The 18,206-nt window shown below is 37.3% G+C and overlaps 1 protein-coding gene across 14 annotated transcripts in view; it reads left to right on the top strand.

Moving 5' to 3' along the window:
• Window positions 1–18,206, top strand: part of BBX (BBX high mobility group box domain containing) — a 297,925-nt gene that overhangs the window by 47,923 nt on the left and 231,796 nt on the right. Inside the window, exon 1 of one of the 14 annotated variants that reach the window (XM_070787317.1) lies at window positions 7,006–8,854. The exons of the other annotated variants lie outside the window; for them this stretch is intronic. The gene's annotated coding sequence lies outside the window, so the exon portion shown is untranslated. Of the gene's footprint in view, window positions 1–7,005; window positions 8,855–18,206 lie in introns of those variants that run through there. 14 annotated transcript variants of the gene reach the window in all.

The following is an 18,206-nucleotide window of genomic DNA, read 5'->3' on the forward strand; positions in this document are numbered from 1 at the left end:
AACACTAGCACTACCTGTAAGTTTAGTTAACTGCATGTCAGTCATCTCATGTAGGTTCCCCCCACATCACCCCTCCCCTTGCCCAAAGGGAAAAAAAACGTTATTTCCTTGTGATGAGAACTTTAGGATTTACTCGCTTAGCATCTTTCAAATATACCATATAGCAGTGTTAACTAGACATCATGCTGTACTTTATATCCCCAGTACTTATAACTGGAAGTCTATCTTTTGATTCTCTTCATTCAGTTCCCCCACTTTCGAGGTAAATGTTTTAACACGTGTATTTAAGCATGTTTTTCTTAGAGTGTCTGAAATTAAAGGTATCTGTTTAATACCTTTTCTCTGAACAAAAGAAGAATTTAAGCTTGCTCTTATTTCCCCCCAATTCTCTGTTTTCAGCCTTTTAGGTTGATAAAGACAAGTTTCCTCCTAAATTATTATTAAAAGAGGAAGGTTGGTGTCTCTTCTGTGGATAAGTCTTTTCTCTTTTTTCTGTTAATTTTAGAGATTTTTGCTTTATCCTTGTTAGTAAGAATTTCTCTTTCATGTGTTTCATAAGTTTTTGTTTTTAATTTATCCATATTGGCACTCAGTGAGTGACTCTATTCAATGTGAAACTATGCGTTTGGACTCAATGTTCATAATCTTCAATTATGTAAAATTCTCTAATACTCTGTTTTCAGATATTGCCTCTCCTTCACTCTTTAGTCTCTCCTCTTGGAATTGCTAATAGGTAGTGAAAATCAGGTCTGTCCTCTGTCTGAAAACTTTTTCTTTTTTTAACCTTTTATTTCTTTATCCTTTTGCATTCTGAAGAAATCTTTGGCCCAGGTTTGAGCTTACTAACTCATTTTTCAGTGGTATTCTTCTAGTGATGTCCTGCTTTTCATATTCAGCCTTCTATTTCGCTAAATACATTTTTCATTTCCAAGTTTTCCAGAGTTTCACTTCCAGGATTCAAAGTTTTTTTTGTATACATCCAGATGATTTTGAAGTACCAGTAAAGTATATGTCTGATACCAGCATATGGCTTCCAGCAAATACACAGACCTGTTTTCAGATCTTGTTTTTCTACCAGTTAACTATGTCATGGCTGGTTACTTGATGCCTCTATTTAAGCTTCGATTTTCTGGCAAAATTGTGATTAAAGTATCACTGTGTTATCTTGATGTGGAGATGAAACATAATTGTAATTTGTAATTTATAAATTTATACAAATTTATAATTGTATTTATAACTTGTGTAGACGCTACATGCCAGGAACTATACTAGGTTATTTTACTCCCAACTGTTATTTTCAACAAACCTAAGAAAATATCCTAAATATGATAGTTTCATATATCTTATTCCCCTGAAAGCAGCTGATGATGTTGTTCTACTTGTTGAAATTCATTGCCCTAAGCAAATCTTTGATGTCTGATTCTGCTAGCTTCTCAAACTTAACCAAGTAAACAGTATTTTTAAGAAAGGAATGTTTGGCCTACCTTTGATTGTTTTTTTGTTCAGAGTAATTTCTTTTTCATCTCCCATTCAGTGTTTCATCCAACCCTGTTCAGTGTTTCGTCCCTGTGTGTGTGTGCGCATGCATCATTTAATCCCATTGCTAGGATTTGTTAGTTGAGCTACCTACCACTGGTGCAGTTTCTTTCTTGTTTGCCATTGACTCTGCCGGGCGTTTGCTCTTTCTGAAAGGATAAGGTATTTATTTTGTGAAGAAATCATTTAGCAACATAATATGAAAGGGTAAATAAAGGTTATGGGAAATTACATCATGCTAGACTGAGAGACTGAAAGCACACTGCCCTCTGTAAGGTATTTAGAATGGTACAGTTATTGCTGAACCAGAACCGCTGTATGCAGGTGATGGCCTCTGAAACTTACTGTTGCCTGAACTTTATGAAATTGCAATATTCAGCTGGTCCTTTCTTCTCAGCCATTCCTACTGAAAGGATTTTTGACACTTGTTTATTTTTTTTAAATAAGAGCAAATAAATTAAAACTCACTTAATACATTGTCTTGAGACAATTGGTACCCATCAACGGGCTAGTTTACTGAGATTGTTACTCTTCAGAAAAGCCAAACATGCCTGAAATGGATTGGAGATTTTCATATGTTGACAAGTAAACTCTCAATGTCTTAACATCCTTTCTTTGTAATCTTCTGATCATTAATATGTTTACAAATACTTTTTTAAAAGAAAGTTAAAATTACCATCAATATGTATAATCATTTCAGTGTTTTAATGACTGAGCTCTGAATGAATAAATGAACAAATGTGTAAACAGAGCGATTTTTCAAAGTAACATTTAAATGATCAACCATTGAGATAAACGATTATATTTACTGAAGTATGACTAGGAAAGCTAAATTTGGGGGGAAATATAATGATTTATATTAAGAGGCCCATTGTATAGAATATAAAACAACAAAAATTTCTTAAGTGAGGTTATTAAATGAGTCACACTGTTAATTCTGAATTAGAAAGAAGTCAGTGCCTTTAATTTACTCTCAACATACCAATTCATATGGTTTTTTTTGGTTTATTTTAAAATTTTGAGGAAATATGCAACTCATATGTATGCTCCGTCGCTCTGTAGTGTTTGACTCTTTGTAACCCTATGGACAGGTTGTAGCCCTCCAAGCTCTATCCATGGGATTTCCTAGGGAAGAATACTTGAGTGGGTTGCCATTTCCTCCTCCAGGGAATCTTTCCAAGCCAGGGATTGAACCCACATTTCCTGCATTGTAGGCAGATTCTTTACCCCTGAGCCACTGGGAAAGCCTATACAACTCCTATTCTAATTTTTAATATTATCCCAATTTAGTTATTGAAAGATTGATCAAATAAAAACAATTAAAAGATTCTATTCAATTTTATACCCTTATTATAGGAATAAGGTCATATTCACAATAACTAGCTACATTTACAGCTTTTTTCAGTGTTTCACAATTTTGTTTCTTTAATAGTGTTCAGTTCAGTTCAGTTCAGTCGCTCAGTCATGTCTGACTCCTTGCAACCCCATGAACCACAGCATGCCAGGCCTCTCTGTCCATCACCAACTCCCGAAGTCCACCCAAACCCATGTCCATTGAGTCGATGATGCCATCCAGCCATCTCATCCTCTGTCATCCCCTTTTCCTCCTGCCCTCAATCTTTCTCAGCATCAGGGTCTTTTCAGATGAGTCAGCTCTTTGCATCAGGTGGCCCAAAGTATTGGAGTTTCAGCTTCAACATCAGTCCTTCCAATGAACACCTAGGACTGATCTCCTTTAGGATGGACTGGTTGGATCTCCTTGCAGTCCAAGGGACTCTCAAGAGTCTTCTCCAACACCACAGTTCAAAAGCATCAATTCTTTAGCGCTCAGCCTTCTTCACAGTCCAACTCTCACATCCATACATGACCACTGGAAAAACCATAACCTTGACTAGACGGACCTTTGTTGGCAAAGTAATGTCTCTGCTTTTTAATATGCTGTCTAGGTTGGTCATAACTTTCCTTCCAAGGAGTAAGTGTCTTTTAATTTCATTGCCACAGTCACCATCTGCAGTGAATTTGGAGCCCAGAAAAATAAAGACAGCCACTGTTTCTACTGTTTCCCATCTATCTGCCATGAAGTGATGGGACTGGATGCCATGATCTTAGTTTTCTGAATATTGAGCTTTAAGCCAACGTTTTCACTCTCCTTTTTCACTTTCATCAAGAGGCTCTTTAGTTCTTCTTCACTTTCTGCCATAAGGGTGGTGTCATCTGCATATCTGAGGTTATTGATATTTCTCCCGGCAATCTTGATTCCAGTTTGTGCTTCCTCCAGCCCAGCGTTTCTCATGATGTGCTCTGCATGTAAGTTAAATAAGCAGGGTGATAATATACAGCCTTGACATACTTAATAGTGTACATAGATCAAATCTAAACAACAACAGAAAAGACTCAGATATGTTATTTCTTATAGAGATTAAGAAGCATTCTTCTTGAAGATTTATTAGATCATGTGATATCTTTGTATAAACTCAAAATTTCTTGAGCTACAAATAATAAATATATTCATGAAATATTATATAAGCTTTAAAAATGAAGTTATAGATTTAACATAGTTACAGTGTTATTAACTTTTCAGTAGATTAAAGAGGAAATACACAGTTTTGGTTTTCTGGGACAGTCCTAATTTAAAATCTTTCATTTTCTTCATAAATACACTAGCAGTTTTTCAGCTTATCTATCCCCACTTTTGGTTTGGAAAATACATGTGGGTAATAAAAAGAACTTAATAGGTATCATTGATTGAACACTCATTATGATAAGGCAGTATGGTTTCAAGGATATGTCACTTAATCTTGCCAAAAACTGGTGGTAGGAATTACAAACATCTCTGTTTTATAAATGAGAAAATTGAGATCTGGAGAGTTAAGTAACTTATCCATGATCACATAGTCCTAATAGAGGACTCCAGATTCAAACCCACCATTCTTTTACTCCCAAGATAACATTATATTAAATTGTAATTGAGTATAGGTTATTTCACTCTTCTTTGTAATATAGCATCTTTAGATTGATCTTTTAAGAAATGTCATTTCAAATACATATGTATCTTTAATAATCATCTGTTAAAACTTAGGCTGCTCTTTGGAAATTTTGAAGAATAAAGGATCACACCATAAATATTTTGGTTATTCTAACACTTAGCACAATATCATACATGATAATAAGCCCGCAGTAATTATTTGTTGAAATAAAGAAAATTCCTCATTGGGAGCTTAATGAGTAAAAATGGGTAAAAAGATGGTTGACAGTGTTTAAAAATTCAGTTATCAAGTCAACATTATTAATGTGATTCAGAGATGAAAACTGAGTGCTTAAGAATATCTCTGCAGAACATTGTAAAGCAACTATACCCTAATTAAAAAAAAAAAAAAAAGAATATCTCTTGGCCCCTTGTTCTGTTGTCCTTCTGTATTTCAAAAATACAGTTATTTTTCAGAAAGAATGACTCAAGGCTGTAGAGGGCAGTGTAAACCAACTCAAGTGGACTTCTGGTTAGAGAGGTGCTGTAATAGTTGCTGTGGTTCATATATCCCAAATAGGTTTTAACATCCCAAGTATCTGACCACTATTAGAATTATCTCAGACGTAAAAATAGAGAAGGATAAATGAAAAGTGTATTATAACCAAAGATTTACATAAATCCACAGAGATGCTGGCAGTTAGACATACAGTTTCTATCCTTGTAAACTCTAGTGGAAAAACCAGGACCATTAGCTGTATAATCTAGGCCTAAAAACATTTTTGTCTCAGTGAATTTGATAAAAGTTTCTTGTAAAGAATTTTCTCTCCTCTTATAGTTGTCTAAATAAACAACGAATAAAAAATATTAACACCCTCAGTTGCCCTCCCTCTTCCTCCCCCCACCACTTTATAAAGACATAGACTATTTAGTTGTGTACCAAATTATGCACTATACTAAATTTTAAAAATATTTAATATCAATTCAGATTTATTTGGCATTCTCTCATTCTGTTGCCAGTATTCCTGAACAGTTTGGTTTTCCAGGGTTTCCTTGATTTTATCACTCTCCTGGTGAATAAGATGTTTGGGATTATATTTTGTAATGAGTGACACAGGGTTTCATTTAGGAAAAGAAACACCCCAAACCTATTGACTCACAAGTATTTCAGTTTTTGGCAAAGTTGCTGCCAGTGTTGCCTACAATTGACCATCTGATGGATATAGATATCTGTGTTCTGAACAAATACCATACCGGTTTATGTTAGTTATAATGCTCATTTTTATAGAAATTCTGTATCATTTGCCCATTTTTCTTAACTTTCTGGTTTTGTCTTTAGGTAAATACAATTTCCATGGATGAAAATTTCATAAGTAACAATCATATCTTTAATAACTGCAGACACAGTACTTGGTCATTGTACTGATCTCACTGGGTAATTCTGTCTAATTTAAGTAATTTTAATAGGCATGTAGTCCTTGAGTAACATAGTATCTCCAAAGTTAATATAAATGAAAAAGCAAGTTTTCTAAATGTAGAATAATGAAGCTTGTACACCAGAAATTAGAGAAGTTCTGACTTCAAATTTGTCTATTGTACGTTTGACCGTTTAAAATGTGATGAAAGCTATAGATGTATAGTTTAGAAAAACTAACTTTATATTTTTAGATCTCATTCATATTTTCATTTGATTTTCAGAACAGCCTATAGTAGACTCAGGGTTGCCATTGTTATCTTTGTAGATGTGGGGAAACTGAGCCTCAGACAATTTGAGGGATGTGCTGAAGTTGAGGTAGCTGGCAAATCATAATGCTTCAGTTGGAATCCAGTCCTGCCTGTGGTGTTTGCTTAGAATTAAACGGCTATTTTATGGTTTTGTTGGCTTATACTTATGTGATTTCTTCAGTACATTTAAGAATCAAGTAGTAGTATTAGTCTGTTAGTCACTCAGCTGTGTCTGACTCTTTGTGACCCCATGAACTGGAGCCCACCAGGCTCCTCTGTCCATGGGATTCTCCAGGCAGGAATACTGGAGTGGGTTGCCATTTCCTCCTCCAGGGGATCTTCCTGACCCAGGGATCGAACCCAGGTCTCCTGCATTGCAGGCAGATTCTTTACCATCTGAGCTTCAGGGAAGCCCCAAAGTTATGAATCAAACACTAGCCATATTTTGTTGAACTGACTTTTAAAAAAAAAATCAAAGGGTATGTTATCTGGAAATTCTCAATAGCAGTTTATAATTTCAACTTTATTGGCCTCATTAATTCACTAACTTAAGAGGCAGTTTCTAGTTTTCGGTTTTGCTTTAGTTACAGGTCAACATTCTGAGGTTTGATGTACCTACTTACCTATTTATGCATCTAGTTCTTTTTACCCTCTGAATTTTGTTTTATTATTAGGGTATTACCTTATGACTTATTTATTCTCTTAAAGCTCTTTATGGGCTTCCCTTGTGGCTCAGCTGGTAAAGAATTTGCCCACAATGCGGGAGATCTGGGTTCGATCCCTGGGTTGGGAAGATCCCCTGGCGAAGGGAAAGGCTACCCACTCCAGTATTCTGGCCTGGAGAATTCCATGGATTCTATAGTCCTTGGGATCCCAAAGAGTTGGACAAGACTGAGGGACTTTCACTTTTCAAGGCTCTTTATGAACATTAAATCATAAGAAGATATTGATTATTTTACTTGAGCTCTGAAAGGCACGTAAAATTTGTTGACATAAATCCCATTAATTAAAATACTAAAAAGGATCTCTCTCACACCTGTAGGGAGGAAGTAAAGCATTGTGTGGTACTGTTGGTGTGTGTGAAGCACAACGTGATTTCACCTAGCAAAAAAGTAAATGAACGTTTTAAGTTTTTAAAACTTATCAAAACAATATTTTCCAACAAAAACTAGTAGAACAGAGGAAGGGTTGGTAGATAAAGACGTCCTACTTCTGTCTTCCTAGGAGAGGAATTTGAGGAATTTGAGGCTTACTTTAAGAGTGTATGACTCTAGACAAGTTACTTAAACTCTGTAAATCTCAGTTTCCTCATCTTTAAAGTGGGATAATAATAGTACATGTCGCATTGACTTTTGAGAGAAATAGTGAGGTAAAACGTATTTTCTTGGCATATGGTATTCTGTAAGTAATTGATAGTAATAGCAGTAGCACTTATTGGCTGCAATAATCTTCAGTGAAAATCAGTTCATGGTGAAAGTTCAGTGGTAGCAAAAGGAGTGGAAAGGAAAGATCAAATGAGTGAAGAATAGATAAGGAAACTCCCTGAGGGCTTAGCCTCTGGTATGATGTGGGTGTTGAAGTTTAGGGGGTGCCAGGGTGACTGAACGGTCAAGCATAGGGGCTGTTAAAAGAGATGGTGTTGTCTCTTACCCCAGGAACATAGGATTTCAAAGGAACATCATTAAGACAAAGTGGTAGGTAAAAAAAAGCTCAGGGTAACTTTTGTTTTTATTGAACAAGACTTTTAAATAAATTTGTATTTAATATTCACCATTTTAAAATGCTACTAAATGAAGTGACTTTTGTTATTCTCCTGTCTGAGTAATTCAAGTGTTCAGTACTTATTTGTTGGGCTAGTGAATGGCAAGATTTCTGTCATTGCCTCAGTTTGAAAGACTCGGCTCTTCTTTAAGATAAACAGTATCTAGAAGCATGGCCAGGTACGTTCACTGCACTGTGAGAGGAGGGGGAGAGGAGTCAGGAAGCATGTAGGTGGGAAGGTTTCCTGTTTCCAGGCAACAGCGAGGAGCTCCAGAGGGAAAGCAACTTGAATATAAATTCATTCAGGAGAGGACATTTTACCACACTGCTTTCTAGCCGGTGGGAACTCAGACTTGATTCTGGAAGAGACGGTGGGGTTTAAACTTCATTTGTCAACGGGTAAACTTACTGGAAACCGATTTCTCTTCAGGTTTTGTGTGTACCAAAAATATCACGTACAGGTTAGAATTTTAGAGTATTTTGAAAACAGTGGCCAGCCCCTGCGTGTTCGCCTCCTTTCTCCTTCTCCAGGAGCACAGGGACGTTGGGCGGCTTCATCGCCCCGTCCGTGGGCTGTTGAGAGCAGAGAGGCTCTTGGCCTTAGAGCGGCGCTTTCCCCGCCTGCCTCCATCTGCAGGAAGGAGGGAGAAGCACAGCACCCTCGCTCGCGGGGAGGTGCTTCCTCCTCGGGGCTCCTCCAGAGCAGACGGCGAGAGCCCCTCCTGCGCCTCGGGCTTCGGGCCTCGGGCCTCAGGGAGTGCTGGCTGGTCGCGGCTCCTGGCGTCGTCCCGGCCCCTGAAATGCAGGAGAGGGGAGTGGCTTTGCAAGAGTGGAAGACGCGCCTGCAGGAGGAAGCTACCTGATGGGGTGGGTTAATCTCTAGGCTTTTGAGATACTAAAAAGGGGGGTTTAAATACTGCCCCCCCGCCAAAGCTCTCCAGTCTGATGCGGTAACTCTCTGGGCCCTGAAGGACCTTCTTCTAGAGTGTGTGGGTGCGCGTCGGTGTAGGAACCCGTGAGAAACCCGGGGAGGGTTACACACGCGGAAAGAGTTGCCTGTGCAGAATGCATTCTTTTCTCACTTTCACATTGGGTTCCCTCTAGAGCTCTGAGGCGGGCCACTTTCCTTTTAAAATCTGCTTTTCGTTGTTTCGTTAGACTACTGAATGTTTAAGAGTTATATTCAAAACTCTCAGGCAGACGATAGGTGTGATGAAGGGGGCAAGCACCCTGCAGATCTTGCGCTGGCAATTGCCCTCCGCTCCGGCAAGAGGAAGAGAGAGTAGATGCGGTTGGTCGGGGGGCCTGGAAGAGCCCGGCATTTTACCCCTCAGTCTAATCCGGAGTCTCCCCGAGTACCTCCAGGGACTGTTAGGTGCCTTAGTACACCCTAGTTTAATTTCGGGGCCATAGACAGAGCTGCCCAGATGCTTAAGCAAACATGCAGGATCCAAGCTTTATATTGGCTCCCCTCTCACCATGTGTCCGAGGATGAATCACCCCTTGAAGGGGCTAATCTGTCTCCTTATTGTCCTGTCTAGAAGGGTCACATTATTTAAGTGTAACTCCTGAGAGCCTGGCAGGTCTTTTCAAACAAATGTTGATGGATGCCTTGCAGTCCCTCCCACCCCAACAGATTTCTTTACGCTTCTTTTTACATAGACACTTAACCTATGTTGAGGGTGCCTCTTTTATGACCAGAGAGAAGAAATTAAAGGAGTTTGGTCCTCGTGGTTTATAGTTTGTTCTTGCTCAGCTTGTGCAGCGTCTTTTAGTCAGAAGTCAAGCTGTATTCCCTTTTTTCTGTACTTGTGTTCTCAGTATCCTGTGGGGACATTCAGAAAGGGCTTACAGTAAATGATCATTTTACTATCATTTTCTATAGAATTTTTTTTTAAGTCTCGTTTTAAGAACATGATTTGACATGTTCTGGGGTATTTTTGTTAATTATGTAATTATATATTTATAACAATGGATTTTTCTTAACCCTAAGTAACTTTGGATTTGTATGGGAGAAGCTCATTGTAAATCAAAGCTGGAGATTTTAAAAAGCCAATAATCTTTATGTAAAGTTTGAGTTACATATGGCATCATATAGGTATTTAATTAGGTCTAGTTCATTTTAATCACTTGATATTAAAGAGTTTAATTTCAGATAGAGGGAATTATGAAAGATTAATAAAAATAGGTGCTACACATCATACTTTTTAAAAAATAGTTTGGCTTACCAGGCATTTATGTTAGCTGTTTATCTGATTTTTAAAGACATAGCTTCTGTTGTGCTAGCCTTTTAGACAGAAGATAAGTCTTAAATCCAAAAGTTTTTTTCCTGTTAATTTTTTCTTTATTATTCTCACTGTTTCCTCCAACATTATCATCCTTGCTATTTCTTTGAATGTTCAGTATTGTTATCTTGTATCATCATGTTCATAGGGTAATGTGTATTAACAATCTCTCTTATTTTACTGAAGCGTCAAAAGTAAGATTTCCATGTGGGATTCAATTAATAAAGGAACATTATCTTTTGACATCAGTCTCTCTAAATGTTAATTGAATAGTTAAGCATTTACCAAGAATATGACTGATATATAGATATCCTATCAGGAAAAAAATATTCTATGGTCTAAAAATATTAAAGTGGAGAAAGAAATGGCAACCCATTCCAGTATTCTTGCCTGGAATGGACAGAGGACTTTGACTGGCTATAGTCCATGGGGTCGAAAAAGAGTTGAACAGGACTTAGTAACTAAACAACAACAACAACAAAATACTAAACAGTATTTTTAATAAGAGATGCTAAATTTCATGATTTTAGTCTTCTGTAATTATGCCAATAAATGTTTGAATATGGAAAACCTAAAGTCTACCTGATACCTCCTCTGTTCCTAACCTTTTAAATTGTTATTCATAAGTGAATTCTTGAATGAATTTTGCTTAAAGAACAATCTATATTTAACAAGGAGCAAATTTAAACGAAGCTAATTTTTTATAGAAGCTGCTAGTTTTGCCTTAAAATACCTTTAATCATATTTTCACTTATTGAACATTTAGAGAGTGATCACACTTATGTTCTGAAGTGTTGGATGGATAAAAGAGAAACTTGGACCTTTCCCCCACATTTAGGAAAGGAATAGTTGTTGCAGCATTTATGCTGAATCTTTTTTGAAGGTATAGGCCAGTCTCCGGATTCCTAAATTTGGGAATTCCCCTTCTGTAATCCTGTATTTGTGTCCTGCTCCTACCAAGTGTAAAGGGACCATATTTTTTTCACTCTTCTATCTTGTATGGCCTATTAGTTCTTTGTACATACTAGACAGGTAATAATTGTGGAATTAAGCAGAGATTTTCAAAAAGTAGAGTTGAGGATGGAATGATAGGCCAAATTATAATTCAGTTCAGTTCAGTTCAGTTGCTCAGTCATGTCCAACTCTTTGCAACTCCATGATTCGCAGCATGCCAGGCCTCCCTGTCCATCACCAACTCCCGGAGTTCACTCAGACTCACGTCCATCGAGTCAGTGATGCCATCCAGCCATCTCATCCTCTGTCGTCCCCTTCTCTTCCTGCCCCCAATCCCTCCCAGCATCAGAGTCTTTTCCAATGAGTCAACTCTTCCCATGAGGTGGCCAAAGTACTGGAGTTTCTTGGTTTGCTAATTAGTCTTCTCTGTTGTGGTCATGGGCTGATGTTGTTCAGTTTTTATACATTGTATGCTTCCTCGGGAACTAATATCCTTGATTTGGCTGTTTCTTTTACTTTGCAAACAGGGATTTAAGATAAGAAAACTTGAATTTGAGTTTTACATAAAGAATACAGTGAATCAGCCACAGAGCCAAAGTTACAAAATTTATGAATTCTAGTTCTTAATTGGGGCTTCCCTGATGCCTCAGACGATAAAGATTTTGTACTATGGCCTATTAACCAGTAGTCTGATATTTTTAGAAAAGAATGATGGTTTATAGTTGTCATCACTATCATTAAAATAATTTTAAACAGTTTAGTTTTTTTTAATTTGTATACAGTGTTACCACATCTATAGTCACATTTATAAAACATATTTATTTTATAATGTTAATTTTAGTATAATATATGCATATATATGAGCATTTTATCAGTTCAGTTCAGTCGCTCAGTCGTGTCTGACTTTTTGTGACCCCACGGACTTTAGCACGCCAGGCTTCCCTATCCATCACCAACTCCCTAAGCTTACTCAAACTCATGTCCATCTAGTCAGTGATGCCATCCAACCATCTCATCCTCTGTCAACCCCTTCTCCTCCTGCCTTCAATCATTTCTAGCATCAGGGTCTTTTCCAATGAGTCAGTTCTTCATATCAGGTAATCAAAGTATTGAAGTTTCAGCTTCAGCATCAGTCATTCCAATGAATATTCAAGACTGATTTCCTTTAGGATTGACTGGTTGGATCACCTTGCAGTCCACTGGATTCTCAAGAGTCTTCTCTAACACCACAGTTCAAAAACATCAGTTCTTTGACCCTCTGCTTGCTTTATGGTCCAACTCTCACATCCATATATGACTACTGGAAAAACCATGGCTTTGACTAGATGGACCTTTGTTGGCAAAGTAATGTCTCTCCTTTTTAATGCTGTCTAGGTTGGTCATAACTTTTCTTCCAAGGAGCAAGCGTCTTTTAATTTCATGGCTGCAGTACCATATACAGTGATTTTGGAGCCCCCCAAAATAAAGTCTCTCACTGTTTCCATTGTTTCCCCATCTATTTCCCATGAAGTGATGGGACGGGATGCCATGATCTTAGTTTTCTGAATGGTGAGTTTTAAGCCAGCTTTTCAGTCTCCTCTTTCACTTTCATCAAGAGGCTCTTTAGTTCTTTGCTTTCTGCCATAAGGGTGGTGTCATCTATATATCTGAGGTTATCAATATTTCTCCCAGCAATCTTGATTCCAGCTTGTGCTTCATCCAGCCCAGCATTTTTCATGATGTACTCTGCATATAAGTTAAATAAGCAGGGTGACAATATACAGCCTTGACATACTCATTTTCCTATTTGGAACCAGTCTGTTGTTCCATGTCCGGTTCTAACTGTGGCTTCTTGACCTGCATACAGATTTCTCAGAGGGCAGGTCAGATGGTCTGGTATTCCCATCTCTTGAAGAATTTTCCACAGTTTGTGGTGATCCAACAAACAAAGTCAAAAGCTTTGGCATAGTCAATAAAGCAGAAGTAGTTGTTTTTCTGGCACTCTCTTGCTTTTTCTATGATCCAGCAGATGTTGGCAATTTGATATCTGGTTTCTCTGCTTTTCCTAAATCCAACTTGAACATCTGGAAGTTCACGGTTCATGTACTTGTTGAAGCCTGGCTTGGAGAATTTTGAGCATTACTTTGCTAGTGTATGCTGCTAAGTCGCTTCAGTCATGTCCGACTCTGTGCGACCCCAGAGACGGCAGCCCACCAGGCTCCCCTGTCCCTGGGATACTCCAGGCAAGAACACTGGAGTGGGTTGCCGTATGAGATGAGTGCAAATGTTGTGGTAGTTTGAGCATTCTTTGGCATTGCCTTTCTCTGGGATTGGAATGAAAACTGACCTTTTCCAGTCCTGTGGCCACTGCTGAGTTTTCCAGATTTGCTGGTGTATTGAGTGCAGCACTTTCACAGCATCATCTTTTAGGATTTGAAATATTTGAAATGAACATTCTATAAGTTAATGAAGGTGTATTCTGCTCTTTGCTTCATTAAAAGCACTGTATGTATGTACATTGCTGATCTTTAGAGGATAATCTGTGCTTTAATATTTTTTTTATGTACCATTTTTTGTATCTCATTCCCTTTCTGACTCTTCTGTTAGTAGCCTTGTTATATGGTTTGCTGGTAGATAATGAAGCATATTGCAACAATGATCAAAATAAAAATCAAGGTGTTGTGAAGTTTAAAGGCCTGCCTTAAATATATGTGACTTGTTGGTTAATAATAAAAACAAATCTTGCTATTCAGAGGGGTTTTAATTTTTTTTTTTAAGACTTTTAATCTTTTGTATTTTGAATAGTTAAAAGACTCTGAAGCAGACTTTCAGATTAACCATGATGTTGCTGTGGGGGCAAATGGATGTCATGAAGCAGTATAGAGGCTGAGGAAACCCAGAGAATGTCAAGTCCGTACCTCAGTTACAGGAAACAATAATGTGTGGAGTAAGCCACTCCTGCATTTAGCAGGTTCAGGCTATTGCTGATCTTAAGGAGAGTCAGTTTTGAGAATTTGAGAGGTCAATAGCCATATAGCAGTGGATTGAAAAACAAGTAGAAAGGGAGAAAAAGGTGATAGTTGCTGTTGACAAGTGTTTTGATAAGTGTTACTTGGAAAGGAGGAAGAGAGAGTAGTAATACCTAGAGATGGAATTGGAAACTGATTGGTTCTTTATGCTAAAAAGAGATACCTTTATTTCCAAGTAGGAAAAAATAGCTTCTTGAAAGACTGATAGTATATAAATGAAAGCAAGTACAATTTAAATATTATTTAGTTTTTCATAATTATGATGTTTATAAGAAGCCTTTCTTTTTCAACTGGGTGGCTTTTAGCTAACTCACTACCACAAAAATACAATCCTATTTATTTTTCTATAGTTCTTTTAATTCCTTTGGATAATATTTTATCAAGGTTTATAATTTTTAGTGAAGCTAAATTGGCATGAGGCACTGGAAATAATAAGAGAAATAATTCCTGAATAGGAAACCTGTGTTTTATATATTTAAGCCTCTCTGGATAACTAAAAAGTAGATCTATTTTAATTGTTACTAAAACATAATAGGGAGATGCAAGAAAAAAGATATTTATGGTTATATTATGTTTTTGTCACTGAAGAGGTCAGTAACCCCTAAACTAAGAGGTTCCAGAATCTTCAGATTTCAGTCCACATTAACTCTTGTTGGTTAGGGTTACACTTTATTAATAATTTTTGGACATTGTTATTAATTAACAATAAAAATCAACTTTCAGATATATTTTCGGATGGTCTTTCATATAGCTTTAATTAAGTGTTCTCATTTTAAGAAACCACAATGCAAAATCAAAGTTAATATCAAATAAATAGAGGATAATTATTTGGCCAAGATAATTTATCCACGTGGTTATCTTAAATATCTAAGTAAACTTCTGTTTTAAAGAGTTTATTTATGTATATTAACTCTTTGTTCATCAGAGAACTATGGATGATGGGCAGAGAAATATAAAATTTTAATGTTTTAAAAATCACTAGCATTTGAATATTAATCAGAAATGAACTTCAATTAAAGTATTCAGTTTGTTGTGCTTATATATGCCCATACCATAAATAAACGTGAATTCATTTTTGAAGAGATACCCTTGTGTCTTTTTTAGATCACTTAAGTCAAGTAATGGACATATCATTAGAGGTTAGCTATTTCTTAATGGGGAAAAAAAATTTTTAATGTTTCATTTAGCTGATAAATACAAAAGAAATAATACATTTCGGGTCCCCTGATTAGATAACTTATTTATAACTGAGCTTTACTGTTGGATTTTTGTATTTTGTCACAATGTTTGACAAAAATGTTCACCTAGAGTGAATGTTGAACCATTAAGACCATGTTCTTTAAACAGGGGTCCACAGAGTTGTCTGTAGATTTATTTTTTTTTTGGTCAAGACTAAGTAAGTTTGAGAAACAGTATCCTTGATTGTGATCTGTGCTTATTGTGTCCAGTGATGTAATAAGCAAGTGATTCCACACTGTTGAGGGCTTTGCCGTTTTATCTTGCTTTATTCCACCACTTCAGAATATTTTGAAAACTTAACATTTTTAAAGAGAAAAGAGGGACTTTTGTGCTAAAATTCTGTGCCCCCATTGCAGGGGGCTTTGGCTTGATTTCCCATGTTGGGAAACTAAATTCCACATGCCACAACTGAGGAGTTTGCATGCCGCAGCTAAAAAAAGAGTTCTTGGGCCACAATTAAGAGCCAGGGCAGCAAAATAAGTAAGTATTTTTTTTAAGAAGAGGAATGAAATTAGCTTTGGTAAGCTTTTGAGGATTTAATCCCATATTAAAGTGATAGACAGAACTTCTTGCAGTTCTAGATAATCTAAGCTAGAAATTTCTGTTTTCACAATTCCTAAAGAATTGGTTAAGATTATGTTATGGAGTTTTTCAGTCTTTAATCTACTGTTATTTATTAAAGCCTGCACGGGGACAGTTGCTTGCTTGAGTCAAGGAGGGAGCATGACTGCAGGAAATGGGCATTGGATAAGAGGATAGAAATAGTGGGGATCAAGCCTTAACTGGTGGTGCCTGCCCTGTTTTGATTCCTTTTCACCTTCACTGGGCAGGCCAGACAGGTACAGATTTGCAGACTCTAGACTCTTGTCTCTCAGTCTGGTTGGGGGAAGCAAAACCTAGAGACTAAGTGGTTTGGTCACAGTTTGAGGCAGTTGCTGTTTCATCTCTCTGTCCATTCATCTATCATTCCATCTAGTCATCCATGCTCTTCATTTGCACGTGGTAAGTCACTGATCACTCAAGTACCTTTTGTATTCCAGGCTTTAGGCAAAAGATGGAGTCCATTCCTTCAATAACTCACAATTTTATAGCAAGTTGGCAGAAAGCCAAGCAGAAATAGTACAGAAATTGCCTTGTTTTCATAATGTATTATCACTGACAAATTAGTTTTTCATTTTTTAATTTGTTTATCTTCTGTTCTTCCTCTGAGAGTAGAAGCCTTGTCTGTTTCATTCCCCTTTCTATCGCAGTGCTCAAGGCAGTACCTGATGCACCCTAGGTGTTAAGTAATTATTGAATAAATTGAATGAATGAATGAATGTTTTAGTCCAGTAAATTGTCCAGTAAGACTGTATGGAGGGGAGGAGACAGGAGCTAGATATTAAAAGGTGGTCAGGCTTTGAGGAGGTGTAAAAGGAGGAAGCAACTGACAGAAGGAACAACATGGTCACAAAATAAGAAAAAGGACCTGGAGCAAGGAGATGGGAATGGAAAGGTAGAGGACAGGAAGATCATCAGTAAAGAAGCTAGCCTGGATTGACTAGCCCTTTCGTGTAGAAGAGAAGCCAGGTAACTTTGTTCAGGTTGCTTAACTCCTCCGTTCCTTAGTTTTCCAATTCCCAAAAATAAAAAATTTCAGCCATTAAGAAGATTATGTTCACATATTTTTAATAACATGAAGGAATACTTAATGTTATTTTTCCTGGAATATAAGTGAGTAAAAAAGATCAATTAATTTTGGTATACTCACTCAACATATGACCGTATACTCTTGAGTTAAACACAAGCACCCAGATGAATATCAGACGTAAGATCCTGAGAGAAGGGAGCAAGCCATAGAAGAATATTCCACTTACATAAAATTCAGAAGCTGGCAAATTTAAACTGTATTGTTTAGCAATACATGTGTAAGTGCAACCTGTATAAAGTAATGCGTTTGTTTACAATTATTAAAACTTGTCATAAAAAAAATACTCCTCAGGAAGGATTTATGGTAAAACCCCCCCTTTCCCCGTCTTCCCATTTGCTACCTTCATATCAAGTTTAGTTGATTTCACTTACCATTGCATCTCTGAAATCAGTCCACAGCTCCTCTTTTTACTAGCTCCATCCTAATTCAGACCACCACAGTACCTGCCTGCATAATTTAACCAGTTTCCCTGCTTTTAGTTTTGCCTCTTTTCTGTCCACTCCTCACTCCATTGCTGCCAGAGTTGATGTTGTTCAGTTGCTAAGTAGTGTCTGACTCTGTGACCCCATGGACTGCAGAATGCAGGCTCCTCTGTCCTTCACTATCTCCTGGAGTTTGCTCAGATCCATGTCTGTTAAGTCAGTGATACTATCTAACCATCTCATCCTCTGCCACCCCCCTTCTCCTGTTGCCTTCTATATCTTTGCCACCAGGGACTTTTCCAATGAATTGGCTCTTTGCATCAGGTGGCCAAAATATTAGAGCTTCAACTTCAGCATCAGTCCTTTAAATAAATATTCAGGGTTGATTTCCTTTAGGATTGACTGGTTTGATCTCCTTGCTGTTCAAGGGACTCTCAAGAATCTTCTCCAGCACTACAGTTTGAAAGCATCAGTTCTTTGACTTTTTGCCTTTTTTATGGTCCAACTCTCACATCCATCCATGACTGCTGGAAAAACCATAGTTTTGACTATATCAACCTTTGTCAGCAAAGTGATGTCTTTGCTTTTTAATACACTATCTAGGTTTAATACACTAGCTAG

The sequence above is a fragment of the Bos indicus genome, chromosome 1 (assembly GCF_029378745.1).
Source record: "Bos indicus isolate NIAB-ARS_2022 breed Sahiwal x Tharparkar chromosome 1, NIAB-ARS_B.indTharparkar_mat_pri_1.0, whole genome shotgun sequence".
Lineage (NCBI taxonomy): Eukaryota > Metazoa > Chordata > Mammalia > Artiodactyla > Bovidae > Bos > Bos indicus.